At 35.9% G+C, this 17,299-nt stretch overlaps 1 long non-coding RNA gene across 1 annotated transcript in view; it reads left to right on the plus strand.

The window, feature by feature from the left end:
* The window catches only part of LOC138175766 (uncharacterized), a 66,604-nt gene that overhangs the window by 23,594 nt on the left and 25,711 nt on the right, over positions 1 to 17,299 (plus strand). Inside the window, exon 2 of the long non-coding RNA XR_011172083.1 lies at positions 14,025 to 14,069. This is a non-coding gene — a long non-coding RNA (uncharacterized lncRNA). The remainder of the gene's footprint in view (positions 1 to 14,024; positions 14,070 to 17,299) is intronic.

Here is a 17,299-nt window from a genome sequence, read left to right on the forward strand (position 1 = left end):
ATATATATATATATATATATATATATATATATATATATATATATAAGAGCAGGCTCTGTTGCCATTGGGGAATTTTGCAATGTTTTAAATGACTTCAAGTTTCTCCCTGCAACAAAGGCTTTTCTTATTAGCACCCATAATATTCCAGGGGTCCTGTATAGCTGAGAGTTCTGAAATAATAAGGTCTTTATAAAGAATTAAAGTTCTTGATAACCCACAGGGGAGATTCATGGTGGGTATCAGTAGATTACAACATGTTACCAATGAAGAAATTTAAAAGAAAAGAAAAATAAAGGATATCATCAGAGAGATTTATAAGCAGGAAAGTAGAAAAGGAAAAGGATCAGAACTGAAGAAAGAACAAGGGATGATTAATGTACAAACCAGTGTGCTTCACTGGTATATGATGATGATACAATAATTCATACAGCACCTACTAAGTCTCAGGCACTGTGCTAAATGCTTTATAAATTAATCTCTTTTGATTCTTACAACAACCCTGCAAGTCAGGTGCCATTATTATCCCCCTTTTACAGTTAAGGAAATTAAGGCAAAGAGAGGTTAAGTGACATGCCTGAAATCACACAGCAAATCTCTGGACTAAATTTGAATTCAAGTCTTCCAAACTCCAGGCCCAGCACTCTACCCTATCCATTGTCCCACCTAGCTACTTATGTTAAATACTTGTGCAATGTGAAGAGATGTAGATAAAGATCCCAAGCATGTGGGTGAATCTTTTGTGGAAAAACTTCTGAGAGGATATGAATAGTAGTAGCACAGGATATGAAGGTGTCTTCAGTTTCCACATCAGAGGGAGAAATCATAGGGATGAGATCAGAGGTACATTGAAGTGGTACAGTTTTCATTTGTTGAGGAAATATGTTTTTAAGCATCTATGTTCTAGGCATCGTGATAGCTATGACAAGAAAACAGACACACACAAAAAGTTCCTCCCCTCAATACATTTATAACATATTGCATTCTGTTAATTATTTGGAATTCTGAAACTTGCAAGGGACTAAAGATTGTTGTTCTTTGTCCTTTGTTCTTGAAGAGGAGGATGGCATCAGCGAGATGATGCCTTGACATGGAAGTGAATTGTATTTAAGTGAGGGAGGGCGGGGCAGAGTCACCAACCTCCCTTTCTCTTCCAGAGTTATCTGAGTCAAAATGGCAAGACATAGATTAGGATAACTGGAGATGGCCCGAGATGCAGTGGGAGACCTTGGCCTTTTTAAGCTAAGGTCTTTCCCAGGTCTCAGTTTGACTGAGGCAATGCCCATTCAGTGATCAAGTCTAGGTAAGAAATGAGACAAAGAATGGCCTTTTTTACTTAGTAAAAAATCAATCTGGGAAAGGGGTGTTATAGGATTAAATTTTTAAGATCTTCTCTCCCCTAGGTTAAGTGCAATGCACCTGGAGCCTATGGTGGGAGGCTTGTTTTTCAGGAATGCCCTGTACACCTTGGTGCTTTGTGATTGGTCAGTGGGTCAAAAGGGTTGTTACATTCTCTGACCCAGGAAAAGGTTATATAATCTTTGATGTGAGACTTTGTTTTGGGGCTCACTTTGAGAAGTGTTGTGTGATTTGACCAGATGAGACTCTGGGCAGCCATTGAGAGCCCCCTGGCTTTGAAAACCCAGATGTTGATGCTTCCCTCTCTGGTGTCTGACTAGGTATGGATATATTCATCAAGACAGTTGGAAGCCTGTCTGCTTGATATGTTTTTTCTGTTTTCTTGTAACTTCTGTATGTATACTCTGAGGTTCGGGCTGCTAATTTTTTCCCCTGAACAAGGTAAATGATATATTTGATTGATTAAAGCAAGATTGTTAACCCATTTTGAGTTGCTTTCCTTTATAAAAGGAACTAAGAACCTGTGTTGGCATCCACCCTGGGGATGCTGCAGTGCTTGCTGCTACAAGGGGAGACCCTCAGCATTTTTGGCCAAAACAGAAGCAATTGTATTTTATATTCACATCAGGGCTTAAACAATGACCATTAAGTGAAGCTTTAACTGGGACCTATTGTTGGCCAATCAATGAGAGTAAGAGTGAACTGGATTTAAAGTACCTTCTTTTTAGTTAGGGATATCAGATAGAAAGTTGGACAATTAAACTTGGTTGAACCATCAAAAAAAAGAGATGGGGTTAAGGGGTCTATTCCCCCTTGAGTTATAATATTAATGCAATATAATATTGTTCTTTTAAAAAGATAAATATGAAGACATATAAGGAAATATGGAAAGGACAATATGAAATAATACAAAGTATCATTAGGGCCAGGACTGCATACCTATGATTATAGTATATGAAGAAAAATGAAAGAAAAGAAAGAAGAAAAAGTCAAAGACAATAAACCAGGCAAAAAAAAACATTTTGATTGGAAACAGTGAGTAAATGCACTTTTTTGTTTGTGTATTATTTGTTAATTCTTTTACTTCTAATTTGTTAAAAAACTAAAGGTTTTATGTTTGAGCTTTATTCCTTATTTGAATGTTTATTGGATTATTTGCTTTTGTTGATGGTTACTGAAGTTTATATCAAACAAATTCAAAAGAATTTCATAATTGTTTATAGAAACATTTCAACATTTACCATATCTTTTAAAATAAAAGATTCAATTTCATGTTGTTCAGTTGAGAATACATTTTCATATCTGCTTATGTTTATTTTCCTTCCCTCAAAGTTAAAGTCCAAATAACTAAATGAACCACTTCTGCTGAAAGGCAGAAGAAAACAAATAGTTGCATAAATGAGATAGATGGTATATATGTTAACTTGAACTTCACTTTGGCAGTGCACATAAAATCATTTAAGCTAGAAATGCAAACCTGAGGATAGTCCCTCAAAATGAAGGCAATTCACTTAACCTTCTTGGGGCTCAGTTTCTACATCTGTCAAACAAAAAATTGGACTAGATAGCCACTGTGGTCCCTTATACATGATAGTTTTTCTTAAATATTACTGAACATAAGATGTAAAATTGATTTTTAAAATTCAAATGAAAGTCATTTTTGAAAAAACTTAAGCCATTTTCCAAAGTGGCTTGTCTAAACTTTTTTATCCTCCTTAAATCTACTTGACATTTCCTAATTCAACCCACCGAGCAGAGGATCTTATCTCTACTTCACCAAAAAACTGAGACAGTACCACAAGAGCTCCATTCTCTCTTCTCCTACAGTGTTCGCCTGCTACTCTTAGTTTTCATCAACTTTTTCACTATCTACTTTTCTTACTATGCCTATGTCTTCCCTACCCTTCAAAAAACCTCATCCCCTTATCCTTTCCCCCCTTTCTGGCTCAACTTTTTGAGAAAGCTGTTGATACTAAGTTTCTCTGCTTCCTCTCCTCTCACTCTCTTCTGAACTTTCTGCAATCTGTTTTCCAACTGTAATGGAAATGAAAATTTAAAGATCTTCCCTGCCCCTAAGCCCCTTGGCTAGGCTTAAGTGACTCTGAGAACCTTCCTTGATTTGTAAATATACTCTGCCCCCTAATAGGCTGAATGTGGTCACATGGAGCCTGTGGCAGGAGGCTTGGTTTTCAGGAACACCCACACCTTGGTGCTTTGTGATTGGGCAGTGGCTCAAGAGGGTTGTTACATTCTCTGACCCAGGAGAAGGCAATATAAACCTTGATGTGTGGCTTTGCTTTGGGGCTCACTTTGAGAAGTGTTGTGTGATTTGACCAGATGAGACTCTGGGCAGAAGTTGAGAGCCCCCCAGCTTTGAAAACCCAGATGTTAATGCTTCCCTCTCTGGTAACTGTGATTTGGTATGGACGTAATGGCCGGACAGTTTGGAAGCCTGTCTGCTTGATCTGTTTCTCTGTCTTGTAACTTCTGTCTGTATACTCTGAAGTTCAGGGTGCTGACTTTTTTCCCCTGAGCTAGGTTAAAGATATATGTTTGATTGATTAAAGTAAGCTTGTTAACCCATTTTGAATTGCTTTCCTTTAGAAAAGCAAATCTAAGAATCTGTGTTGGCAGCCACCCTAGGGATGCTGGGGTGCTTGCTGCTACACCAACCTTATGATTCATTTTCAAACTGTTCCCTCCAGAATTACTAATGTCCTTTTAATTGACAAATCTAAAGTTTTTCCCAATTCCCATTCTCCTTGACTTCCACAGAATTTGAAAATTTCAATCACTTGGTGATTTCAGCTCTGATGGCTTCAATTATTAAGAAATAATAATTTCTTATGCTGATAATTCCCAAATGTATATGTCCAGCTCAAGTCTCTCTCCTGATTTCCAGTCCCACATCAACAATTGTCTTTTAGATATCTTATATACAAAATAGAATTCATCATCTTCCCACCACCAAATTCTCCCTTTTGTCAACTTTCCCTTTTATCATTAAGGGCAACAACCATCCTCTGTTACCCTGCTCACATCTTCAGTGTCATCCTCAATCGACTTCTCACTCATATCCATTCTATATATTCAGTCTGTTCCCACATCCTGTCATTTATGCCTTTTCTCATTTTACTCACACAATTACCACCCTTGCTCTCATTATTGCCTTTTCTTCTTGTTCATCTCTTTGACCTAAGTCTCTCCCTATTCTAATCTTCCATTCACCTACAAAAGTTATTTTTCTAGTTAGGTCTGACTATATCAAATCCCTCCTCAAAAATTTCCAGCAGCTTCCTAATATCTCTAGGATAAAATATAATGTCTTGTTTGGCCTTTAAAGCTCTTCCTAATCTGGCCCCTTCCTACCTTTCCACTCTTCTAACATTTTACTGCTCTAAATGTTGTCTGTGATCCAGATACACCAGTCTACTTTTTGTTCCTTCAACGTAATTCTCTATCTCCTGACTCAGTGTCTTTGCACTGGCTACTTCCGTGACAGAAATGTTCTGCCTTCTCCCCTCTGCCTCTTCTGCAGGATGTCCCCTTAGCTGCTAGTGCCTTTTTCTATCATCTTTTATCTACTCCATCTATAATCTGTATATGCCTACTTATTAATATTTTGTCTGATTCCATTATAATGTCAATTTCCCAAGGGAAGGGATTATTTTTATCATTTCCCCCCCACACACACACATGACTAACAATTAGGAGATTACGTGGCACAAAGTAAAAGCTTAATACTTATTGATTTAACTTTATTTTATGAATCAATTTCTTTTTTCCTTACCAATGTTTTATATACTACCATGACATTATAGTGACTTTGTCCTTATTGTTGAAGGAATTTCCTATTATCAATGAATATACTTTATACCATAACCTGTAATTACTGGGAGGTTCAAATGTCATGTCCCTTTGAAGAAAGAAGGATATATGAAATCATTCTAAACAGCTTTGAAAAATGGGAGAAAATGATTACTGAACCACAGTCATTCCTCTTATAATATTGTCTGTTCTTCTTTTAAATGATCACATTTTAGTCTATATTACAATTACTGAGCCCTTCTCCCATACTAGGCATTAAGAGTCTTTGAGGACAGGAACTATCTTAGTTACCTTTCTATACCCAGCAGTAGTACTTTTCCATGTTAGGCACCAAATTAATATTTTTGAATTTAAATTGAGGGTACATATACTATTTTATATCTCCCAATGAGTTGAATTCAGACAAGAAACAATAACTTACTGGGAGGTCCAATAGAGAACTAAAGCACAGAAGAGCTGCCTCATCAGATTCCCTTGAAGGAAGGGATTGTCTCTTCTGTCTTTTGTATCTCTAGCACTTAGCACAGTGGCTGGCACATAGTAGTGGCTTAACAAATGTTTAGTGATTGATGAAGATGAAGAGAAATTCAAAAATTCAAGGGGCCATTTCAGAAGTCAATATTCTACTTTTGAACAGTTTTTTTTTTTCTTGCTAGCATATTTTTCCTGACATCGTCAAATTTTGTCTATATGCAACTTCTACTCTAGGTGTCCCCTCACCATTCTGACTGTCCTTCTCTGGATACTCTCCAGCTTTTCAATGTCCTTATTAAGCTGCTGCATGCAGAAATAAAAACACAACTTCTGGTTGGGTCTGACAAAGGCAGAACAAAATGAAAGTGTCCCCTCCCTTTGGAGAGGTGGGCCTAATGTTGGTACCATATCAGTTCAGGTTTGATGTTTGAGAGGGGGAAAAAAAGAAAGATTAGGCCCTCACAGTTCATTGAACAGTAAACAAAAAGAGGTTTATTCAGCACTAACATAGTAAGGATATTGAACAAGGCTATAGTAGCATATAGATTTGCTATACATATTTTCCTCCCCTCATCTCCATGTGGAAAAGTGTCTGGTAATCTAGAGAAGGGCATGATGATTCATGTGATCTCAGAACATCCACCAAGGCTGAGGGGTGGTTGCCCATATGGGTGGGTATTTTTCTGCTCTTGGGTGATCATAAATCCTTATCAATACAACCAGAGGTTACCAGAAGTCAATCAAGTAATGGAGATTTTAGGGAAATTTTAGACTAACCTATATTTGGGGGACAATGGAGAAAGCAGGCAAATACTGGTCCTATTATATATCACTCCATGGTTCTAAGAATTTTCTAGAGGACCTTCAATCATTCAAATGCTTTTAGGGCTTTTACTAGATTGTCTTCTTGGCATAGGTAGCACTAAGTGTAAGATTAAGACTCAGGGGGCAGTTAGGTGGTACAGCGGATGGAGCACCAGCCCTGGAGTCAGGAGGACCTGAGTTAAAATCAGGACTCAGACACTTGACACACTTACTAGCTGTGTGACCTTTGGCAAGTCACTTAACCCCAATTTCCTTAACTTCTCTCCTCCAAAAAAAAAAAACCAAAAAGATTAAGACTTAGATCACAACTACCTCACCCATGTGGTAGGTAATTCCAAATCGTAATTTATAGTGAGTCCCATGATTAGCAATGAGTCTGGGACCTGGGACACAACACAGTTGATGATACCTCCACCTAGTCATAGATTATAACACATCATGGTCTTCTAAAGAAAAAATATCTAGGAGTTCATAAACCTCTTGAATGCAACCTGCCCCTATATCTAAGTTAATATCTAAGATCTCTTAATATCACCACCCATTTACTATTCTATGGTTTCCTCATCAAAACCTCTCCCCTCCAAGATCACAATAGCTTTTCTGGCTACTATATCACATTGCTGACTCGTATTGAGATTGAAATCCACTAAAACCCTCAGGGTTTTTTTGTAACAACTGTTGTCTAACCATTTTATACTTGTTAATTTGATTTTTTTGGTACCCAAACATAAGACTTTACATTTGCCCCTCTTGTATGTCATCATATTAGCTTCACCCAGTGTTTTGGTCTGTCAAAATTCTTAGGCATACTGATATTTTCATAGAGGTATTAATTATGGTAACCCTCCCAGTTTTGTACTCTCTGAAAATTTAGTAAGCATGCCACCTATGCCTTTATTCAAACTATTGACAGAAAAATGCTAAGTAGCTCAAGTCCAAGCAAAGTTCTCCTGAGGTACTCTGCTGGAGACCTCATGCAATGTTAACACTGGACCATGTACAAAAGTCTTCCAACCAGTTCTGATTCCATCTAATTTTTTTCTTCTAATCCTTTTCTCTCCCTCTTTTATACAAGGTATGATACACTTCATGAAAAACTTTGCTAAAATGTAGGTAAACTTTATCTGTAGCATTGCTGTCCTCTGCCTATTTTATAATCTGAAAAAAGGCAGATGAGGCTGATCTGATATGAGCTTTTCTTTATATAGCTATACTGGTTTATGTAATCTTTGCTTCTCTACCTGCCTTTCACACCAATCTTTTAATGATTTGTTCTAAAGTATTCCCAGGAATCAAAGTCAAATTGATTGGCCTATATTATGAATGCTCTGTGCTCTTCCTTTAAAAAAAAATCAGATTTTTTTTTTGCCAATCTTGTGGTACTTCTCTTGTTTTTCAAAATCTTTTAAATATCATTGACACTGGTTCAGCATTAACACCTATAAGTTCTTTCAGTACCTGATGAAGTAGTTAATCTGGGCTAGGTGACTTGCATTGATCAAGGACAGCTAAGGGCAATAGTATTGTGTTTATTTATTTTTCTCCTCTTTGTGACCCTCTTCCATTCTCCAGTATCCTGACAAGGATCATCTACCCTCCTTCAACTCAGATCCTTTATTTTCCCAATGAAACCTTTCTTCTTTTTCCTTTAGGAATTCTTCATTCTTCTTAACGTTCTAATATGGGAAAGCATTTTCATAGTCCTTTCACCATATCCTCCAGGAGACAGACAAGTTTACACATGAAACACAAATAATTATCACTTGGTTATAGCAGAAATATGAACTTCACATATGCTGTGAAAGTCACTGTATGATTTCCTTTGCTCTCCTTACAGACTGAAATTTTCAGACATATTTTAAAAATGTTTCTTCTTCAGCTTTCAGCACCTGATTAAAATGTTCCTAGCCAACTCGAACTTCTTTTTCAAGTCATTTTCAGTTGTGTGTGACTCTTCATGACCCCATTTGGGGTTTTCTTGGTAAAGATGATGAATTAGTTTACCATTTGCTTTTTCAGCTCATTTTATAGAAGAGGAAATTGAGGCAAACAGTGATAAGTGACTTTCCCAAGGTGCAAAAGCTAGTAGGCTGTCTGAGGCCTGATTTGAATTTAGATTTTCTTGACTCTAGGCCTGGTACTCTATCCACTAAACCACCTACATGCCTTTTAAATTCTTGGTAACTTGACAATCTCATTTAATTTTCTTTCCATAATCTCAACTCCACAACCCTCCCTACTTCCTCTTCAGATGCACCACCTTTCTATTTCATTAAATTGATTCACTAACTAATTGACATTATTAATTTGCTTTCACTGTAACTGGTTCCTGTTGTATTCCTTTCTCTTAAAAATTGTGATTGACAAAAGAGATCTACAGGATGCACTAGACTACCAAATGGAGACATGATACAAAGAAGGTTATGAATCTGTGCTGCATTTGTTCCACTTGCCTTTTGTTATCTAGCTTGCCTTGCCTTGCCAATTAAATTCTTTTATCTTTCTTCAGTCTAACTCTTTAGTTTCTAATCTGTAATCCTTCTTGCTATCCATTAACCTCTTTATATATTCTTTAATGATGCTCTTTTTTTCCAACCCAGAAATAGAATCTGGAACTATATGTGGCCTGGAATGAATGAAAAAAAGCATTTATTAAGTAATCGTAGTGTTCTAAGCAGTGTACTAATCCTGTGAAGAAAAGATATAAAAGTGTGACTTTTTACTGATCTTTTAGGAGCTTATGCTCTAGTGAGGTACACTACACATATAGGTGAGTTCTATTTAGGGAAGCATTTTGGTTTGGAAAGACTCAGAAAAAGTGAGTGAAACCATAAGGAACTAGAATGATAAACACTTTCCAATATCAATGGAAGAATTACTCTAATCAGGTTAGATTCTTCTCTTTCTAAATTTCTCCAATTTCTCCACAGATTTGCAACATTTCTACACCTCCCTCTGGCTTGATTTACTTAATTAGTCCAAATTCTTCTAAGCTACTTACAGAAGTTCTTTCTCCTTATTAAACTCAAATAATTTTTGCTTCTCTTATAAGCTTCTCCCACAAAAGTGAAAAATGGATTTCTTTTAATATGTTTCTTCATAATTCCTAGTTAGTTTGTCACATGATGCAGTTTACTCACAATCACTGTGAATCTTTCTATTGCCCTTTGGAAAACTGAAAACTGAATCATTCAAAGGGCAATAAAGTGATGCACAAAGCCACAAAGCTTTTCTGTGCAAATATTACTGGCAAAAGATGAATCTTTGAAGGGAGAAGCTGGGGGAAGGGGGGAATGGGAGTCATTAAAAGCATTGCCTAATTTTCCAAATGTAAATGTAGATGATTTTAATGTTGTGTATGAATAATACTATTTATATGCATTTTGGTTGATAACATGTTAGCTTTTGCTATATTTGTATTTTTTGTTTCACTTATTTATCTTTTTGCTATATCCAGTTAAATATTCCATTGAAAGTATTTTAATTATTTGATTGAACTTTTACCTACTTATTATATATTGATTTGAGTTGGATTAGAAATCATTTACTGCAATAGGAATGCTAAGTTCAAATGAGTAAACATAAATATTTCTTAGAGTTGCAATAAAGCCATTTAAATGATCATATATAAATATATTCCTTATAATCCTATTTACCTGGTAAAATCTTTTAAAAATCTTCTATTGCTCAATAATTGCTTTTTCTTACTATAACTACACTTAATATAATGGAATAAATATTCTCTATGCAAAATAAATTACAAAAGGGCAGGTAAAACTAAGAATTCCATTTGTTTCCCTGCTATGTTATGCTGAAAAATGACAATTTCTCTAAGATTCTTTCTATCTATGTAAAATGGTAGGTCTGATAGGATAATAAATTCAGAACTGTTAGGAACTTTAGACTTCATCCGGTCCGTTCATCTCAATTTACAAGTGATGAAATTGTGGGTGAGTGGCTTGCCCAAAGTTATACTACTAATAATGGCCAGATATTCAAACTCTGGAACATCTACATGAAATCTATTATTCTTTCATTGCCATTTTGTTCTCATCTATTGTTTGCTGAAATTTCCATTGCAGTTCATATCCATTGATAGTTAAGCATCTCTTCTAATTCAATGAGGAAGACATAATACTGACTTCCTGAAAATAGAATAGCACCCAAGATTTATGAAGTTCTATAATGTTTACAAAGCAAGTCACATACATTATTCCATTTGAGCCTCATAATCACCTTGTACTATAACAATGTATATCTAACCAAATCTAAACAAATTTTAAAATATATTGTTAGAGGCATTTTCAAAAATAGGTCTATAGAGGGGCGGCCAGGTAGTAAGAACACCGGCTACAGTGTCAGGATGACCTGGATCAAATCCGGGCTCAGATACTCAGCACCACACCCAGAAATAATAACTGGCCGTGTAACCTTGAGCAAGTTACTCAACCCCGATTGCTTTAAAAAAAAATAGGTCTATAAGTATTTATCAAGTTCCTACTATGTGACAGGTACTGTTCTGGAGATAAAGAAGAATGGCAAAAGACAACCACTGCTCTCAAAGAGTCACAGTGTAAGGGGGAAACAATGAGGAAACAATTATATACAAATAAGCAATATATGGGATAAATTGAGGGGAATCTCATATTGAAGGCACAAACATTAAGGGGGATATGTAAAGGTTTCTTGCAGAAGGTAAGATTTTAGCTAAGACTTGAAGGAAGCAGGGAAGCCAAGAGATGGAGATATTTGTTGATTTACTAATAATGTGGATATTAAGGAAAAAAAAACTCACTGTGCCCACAATACTTAACTGGCTATATTTTCCATTGCCAGATGTTTTGAACTTAATTTTTCTTTCTATTCTAAAAATGTAGTTAAAAGTTTCTGTTGCCCCTTTAATTTCCCCAGTCATTTTTTTCACCAGAATTTTCTATGTCTTCTCTTTGTGACCAGGACTTCTTCTCATGAAAGATTATTTGCAAAATCCTCAAAGAATGCAGCACTATCTACAATAGTATTTAATAAAGTAAATTACCGTACTTGAACTCTATTGTTCAAAATCACTTCAATTACGTACTTTGTTTTCCTGTTGACTTTCCTGTGGAGACATCATGAGATTTGGAAATTTAAATCCTCATCTGGTTTGATAGTCAGTTATGGAGTTTTATAATATAATTTGTATCACTATGCTTTGATGTAAGCCATCTGCATGCATAATATATTCCCCAAATAAAAGTAATGAAGTACTTAATTTAAAAGCTCTGTTAAATTTTGTGTTTTATAAAACAGTATATATCTCTTTCTGAATTTCACTTGGAATATTAGTATAGAGAGCTTTGGGTATAAAAATATGATTTCATGCATTTGTATAGGAAAAAATCTTTGAAAGTTCATAGATTCAGAAATTTCAGGGACCTTAGGACACTTAGTCCAACTCCCTTACATTTACAGATGAAGAAAATGATGACAAAAAGATGAAATGACTTCAGTTTAATTCATCTGAAAGGTCTTTTCAAGAATTTGCCCAAAGTCACAGAGCTAGGAAGATGTAAGGTGAGGATTCAAACCTAAGTTCTCTGATTCAATAACCAAATGCAGGATTCTTTCTTTTGGCTCACACTGCTTCCCAAAGAAACAGCTTTTTCTATTTACTTTATTACATGCAGATCCCTGGGATTTAAAAGAAGCTTTCACTCCAAATTTTCATTTAAAAGTCAGCAATATGGATCACAAAATATATTTTCCTATTAAAAATGAACAAACAAAAAGCTAAGATTTAAAATAGTGTCATTTTTCCTCAAAGTCTATTTCACATAATCTTAGAGTCAATTTAGTGTAAACCATGTCTGAATACAGATCTCTTTGAGGACTTACCTGAAAAGATACCATTGAAGTTTTACTTGGAGACCTCTGAGGTCTGGAGCAAAGAGGAAATTACTACATCCTGAATTAGTCATTTCTATTTTCAGATGTTTCTAAGTGTATGACACTTTCCTTTATATCATGCCTCATTCTGCCCCTTTGTGGCTTTCAGATGGCTATAATTTACATCCTCTGGGGCCAAACAAAAATATTCTTTCATGTACTTCAAGAAAATTATCATCTGTCTCTTGAGACTTATCTTTTCCTTGTTGGGTATATTTATATATATTTGGCTATATATGATCCATAAACAGAAAGATCTCTTGAAGTCTCTTACCATCTCAGTTCCTTCTTATTACTGATTTCTAGTTTTTCAATGTGCTTCCTAAAACATAGTACCCAGCATATAACAAAATGTCCCTGGTGTACTTTGAGTAAGGCAGTATAGAGTGGCACTCTTACTTTTCTAGATTGGATATTACACTTCCTTTAAAGCAGACTAAGATCCCATTATGTTTTTTTGGATTTCATATCACGCCTTTGATTTGTTTTACTTTGGCATTCCATTAAAACTTCCAGACTTTTTTTAGATTAAGTCTGTCTGTCTATGCTTTCCTATTTAATATTTATGAAGCTGACTTAAAAAAAACCCAAGTATGATAATTCACATTTATTCTTATTAAATTTTATTTTATAGTACTTATTGCCATGTTCTAGCATGTTACAATATTTCTAGACCTTAGCTGCCATCTGTTGAAAAAACTATTTTGTGCCATCTGCAAATTTGATAAGCAAATTATGTATGACTTTTATCTAAGTTATTATTACAATTGTTATATAGCAGAGGGAGGGTAAACACGGAACACCAGGACACTCAAATAGAAACAGCCTTTCCAGTTCCAGTCCAAATCTAATCCTATCTAACAAAGTAATTTTACCCACATTTCTACTATTCTATAGCTAAAATTATAATAGGGAGGTATCTGTTTACATAAAATGTTCAATAGTAAAAAAAATGTTTAATAGCATTGTGGACTATATCATATACAAACAAAAGAATTCTCTCTTGATAGTAGGTTCATCCAAATTCATGGATGCCATTGTGCCAATACTATAACAAACAAGGGAACATTAGATAGTCACTAAAATCCATGGCAATGCTAAGGAAATTAGCCATCTACCCTATAAAGAACAGCTATAACATGTATGCATTTGTATAGGCTAATCCAACTCTCTCTCTCTCATGAAATGGATCCAGAAAAGAATAGGAAGAAATTGAACAAGTTGAATTAGATTTGCAAAATCAGGCAGTTCTTTCGATGTGTCTTTAATTTTCTTTGTCATGAATACTGGGATCTTTAGCACCATTATTCTTACAGAGATTTTATAGAGTGGTAAATCAGGCAACACCATCACTTCAGAAAAATCAAAATTATAAGAAAAAAAGGGCATTGGAAATTATACAGTGGGAGCAAATAGGTGTAACGTGTTATGAATAAGGTACATATACAGGAAGTGGTGTAAAAGACATTTTAAAAAATATTTTAATTAATAGTAGATTAATTTATATGGAGACTTGTAAAAATTGTGACTGAAATTTCTGAACACTGTCCTTACAGTGATCCTTTGTAATGTCTCCATGATTGAGGTTTCCTTTTCCTATTTTTTTTCCACAGTGGTGGCACAGGCTTGACCTCTGACTTTATCAAAGGAATTCACAGGTAAGTAAACTTCCCCTATAAATACAGCTAAGCACTTACTCTGGAACTTTTTAGTTTTAGATTGCTGCCAGAATCAAAGAGACATTCAGTACATGTCAGAGGCAGGACCTCATTTCAAGTTTTTTGATTTTGAACATAGTTCTCTATCCATTATCCCATGTTATTTCATCTTTTTTTAATATGGGTAGATTATTAACACCATTCTTTTGATTACTTACCATTTTTAGAGTAATAGCTTAACTAATAGATGTCACCAATGAATGAATATAAAAGGTGAAAGAGTGAAATTTTTCTACCCTAAAAAACTGAATAAAAGGTGAAATAAATTATAAGCCATAGAGCACTGAGGTGTAAGACTGGATATATGTATGTATGTGTACACACACACACACACACACACACACACACACATACCCACATACACACACATTATCTTCCTACATTTTTTACTTTCCAGATTGCTATAGTTTTATAATAGCAATGTCTACTAGTTTTGAAAGCCATTTTACCCTTTGCTTGACACCCAACATGATAGAAAAAATTAAGAAATTTAAGAGGATATGTGAAAAAGAAGTTATTTGATGTAAATTCAACTGTGAACATGAAGGACTGATGAAAAGGGAGCATATAGTGTGCACATGTTTCCAGAGGGAAAAGATTTAGCAATACAATTTCCCAGGTAGTTTAATTGTCCAGGCTCATCATCAGATTATTCCTGTCATCTCAGAAGGCCTTGGCTGATATTAATAAGAATCTGGAAGGTAGAAATGGAGCAACATGACCTTGGAATGGCTGAGAGAAAACAAAGTGAAAGGAAAATAACAGCCACATATGTAGACTCTACAGTACATGTAAACCAGTAAGAAGTAATATGGTATACTAAATAGCAAGCTGGTTTCAAAACCAGGAGGATCTGGATTAGTCTTGCTGATGAAATTTATGAAAGCACTGCCTAATTTTACAAATCAAATCCACATATACAAGACTATGTGACTCTGGGTAAAATCACTAAACTTGGGGCAGCTAGATGGCACAGTGGATAAAGCACTGTCCCTGCAGTCAGGAGGACCTGAGTTCAAATCTAACCTCAGATACTTACTAGCTGTGTGGCCCTAGGCATGTCACTTAACCCTGATTGGCTCCCCCCTCCCCCCCAAAAAAGATAGCTAAACTCGCACATGTGCAGATCAGGTTTAGTCCTAGAGGAGTCCTCAAAAGAGGAGTCAGGCCGTATACATTTTGTTTTGCCTTCTTTGCTATTTTTATCCATGCCACGGAGGCACAAGAGGAAGGAGAATTTAATTCCTAGGGTACATAGCTCATGTCTGTGGCCCTCAGCAGAAAAATAATGGTTATACAATGTAAATCACCTTACTTATTTCTTCCACGCAAAAGAAAGCTATAAATAACAAAGACCTACAGCACACATTGAATAAGGCTTAGAATAGGATACAGTACCTTATACCTAGTAACTCATAACTTTCTGAGAGGTTGAGACTTAAACATCAAACATGAAGCAGTTCTTGAAGTTACTGAATATGCATTTACATTCAACCTACTTTCCATACTGTCCAAATAATTACCTCCAGGTCTATGTTTTCTGGCATGCCAAGGCAGGGGTTTGGTTTATCCTCTGGTCATCACATCTTCCATTCCAAGAAGCAGTGGACTGCGTGTAGAAAGCTTGTCTCCAGTGCCAGCTGAGGACCCATTATCTCTAGACCTTTTGAACTTACAAGGAAGCCTCTAAAACTGGGAATATCTCTCAGGACCAATGAATGATCACTTAGGAAAAGGCAAAGCAACAAAAAGTAGAAGAGGCGTCCAGCCATCTTGGTATCATGTCTCAATCACTAGTGACTGTGGGGGAGGGGGGATGAAGGAAACAAATAAGAGAGACAATTAGATTTGTTCTCAGGCTTGCCCAGCTTGGGCATGTACTTTAGTTGCCATGTGTACACAGCTGCCATGTGGTTAGAGTAGGGGAGAATTCACTAATTCATTCAATATACATTTATTAAAAGCCTACTATGTGCCAGGCACTACACTAAGCACTAGGGATAAAAAGAAGCAAAAGACAATCCCTGCCCTCAAGGAGCTTATAATCTAATGGGAAAGACAACATGAAAATATATATAAAGTAAACCATATTCAGGATACATAGGAAATAATCAAAAGAGGGACATGGGGGGAGGGTGGGGAAGATTTCCTGTAGAAGGTGGGATTTTAGTTGGGACTTAGAGGAAGCCAGGAAGGTAAGTAACTCAAATAAGAAGAGCATCCAGGGCATGGGAGTCAGTGAAAGAAAATGCCCTGAGCCAACAGATGGAGCATCTTGTTCATGAAACAGCCAGGAGTGAGTGTCACTGGACAGAAGAGTGTATGTTGGGGAGCAAGGTGTAAAAAAAGACTGGAAAGACAGGAGGGGATTAGGTTATGAAGGACTTTGAGTGCCAAGTAGAACATTTTATATTGGCTCTTGGAGGTGATAGAAAGCCAGGGTATCCCCATTTTCCCAACCCTTCTGGGAGAGTTGCTTGCCACATATTCAAGAAAGCTGAAGTGAAGGAGAACATAGAAATGTATTTTTTTTCTCTTGAATAGACTCAGCACCTCTTTCCCTACTGCTGTCTTGGGGTTGGTGACAGAGCAGAAAGTGACCAGTCAGGATTTATTGCAGCATGCTTTGTAAAAAAATTCTTTTATTTTTAATTTATGGAATAAAACAAGCATTTTAATAACATAGTATAATTTTAAAAAATGGTTGCATGTGTAACTGCAACTCTTCTATGCTGCAGAATTCTTTTAAAACCATGTCGTCTCTGGAAACTGACAGAGAACCTCAGCACACACTCCTTGGAATCTAATACACACATTCCCATTCATGCCCCATGGTTTTCTATCCCTGCTACACCTATACATATAATTTGCTTTCATGAAGTATCTTCTCTCTAATTAATCCCTTGTCTGTGATATTTGACCTGGAGATTTATGGATTAGCAATACTCTATTTTCAAGCTAAATGGAGAAAGAATAAAATAAATATAACTGCAAATGTGCACAAATAGATTTATGGAAAATTATTCATCAATTTTTTCTGAAGCAACAAAACTCTGGTTAAGAAAAACAAACTCCCACAGAAAAGAAAGGAAGGAAGGAAAGAAAGAAGAAAGGAAGGGAAGGAGGAAGAGGGAGGGAGGGAGGAAAAAAGAAAGAGGTGGAGGTAGAGA

This window comes from Petaurus breviceps, unplaced genomic scaffold, assembly GCF_028583685.1.
Source record: "Petaurus breviceps papuanus isolate PSGF00001 unplaced genomic scaffold, PetGlider_PUasm1.0 79, whole genome shotgun sequence".
Lineage (NCBI taxonomy): Eukaryota > Metazoa > Chordata > Mammalia > Diprotodontia > Petauridae > Petaurus > Petaurus breviceps.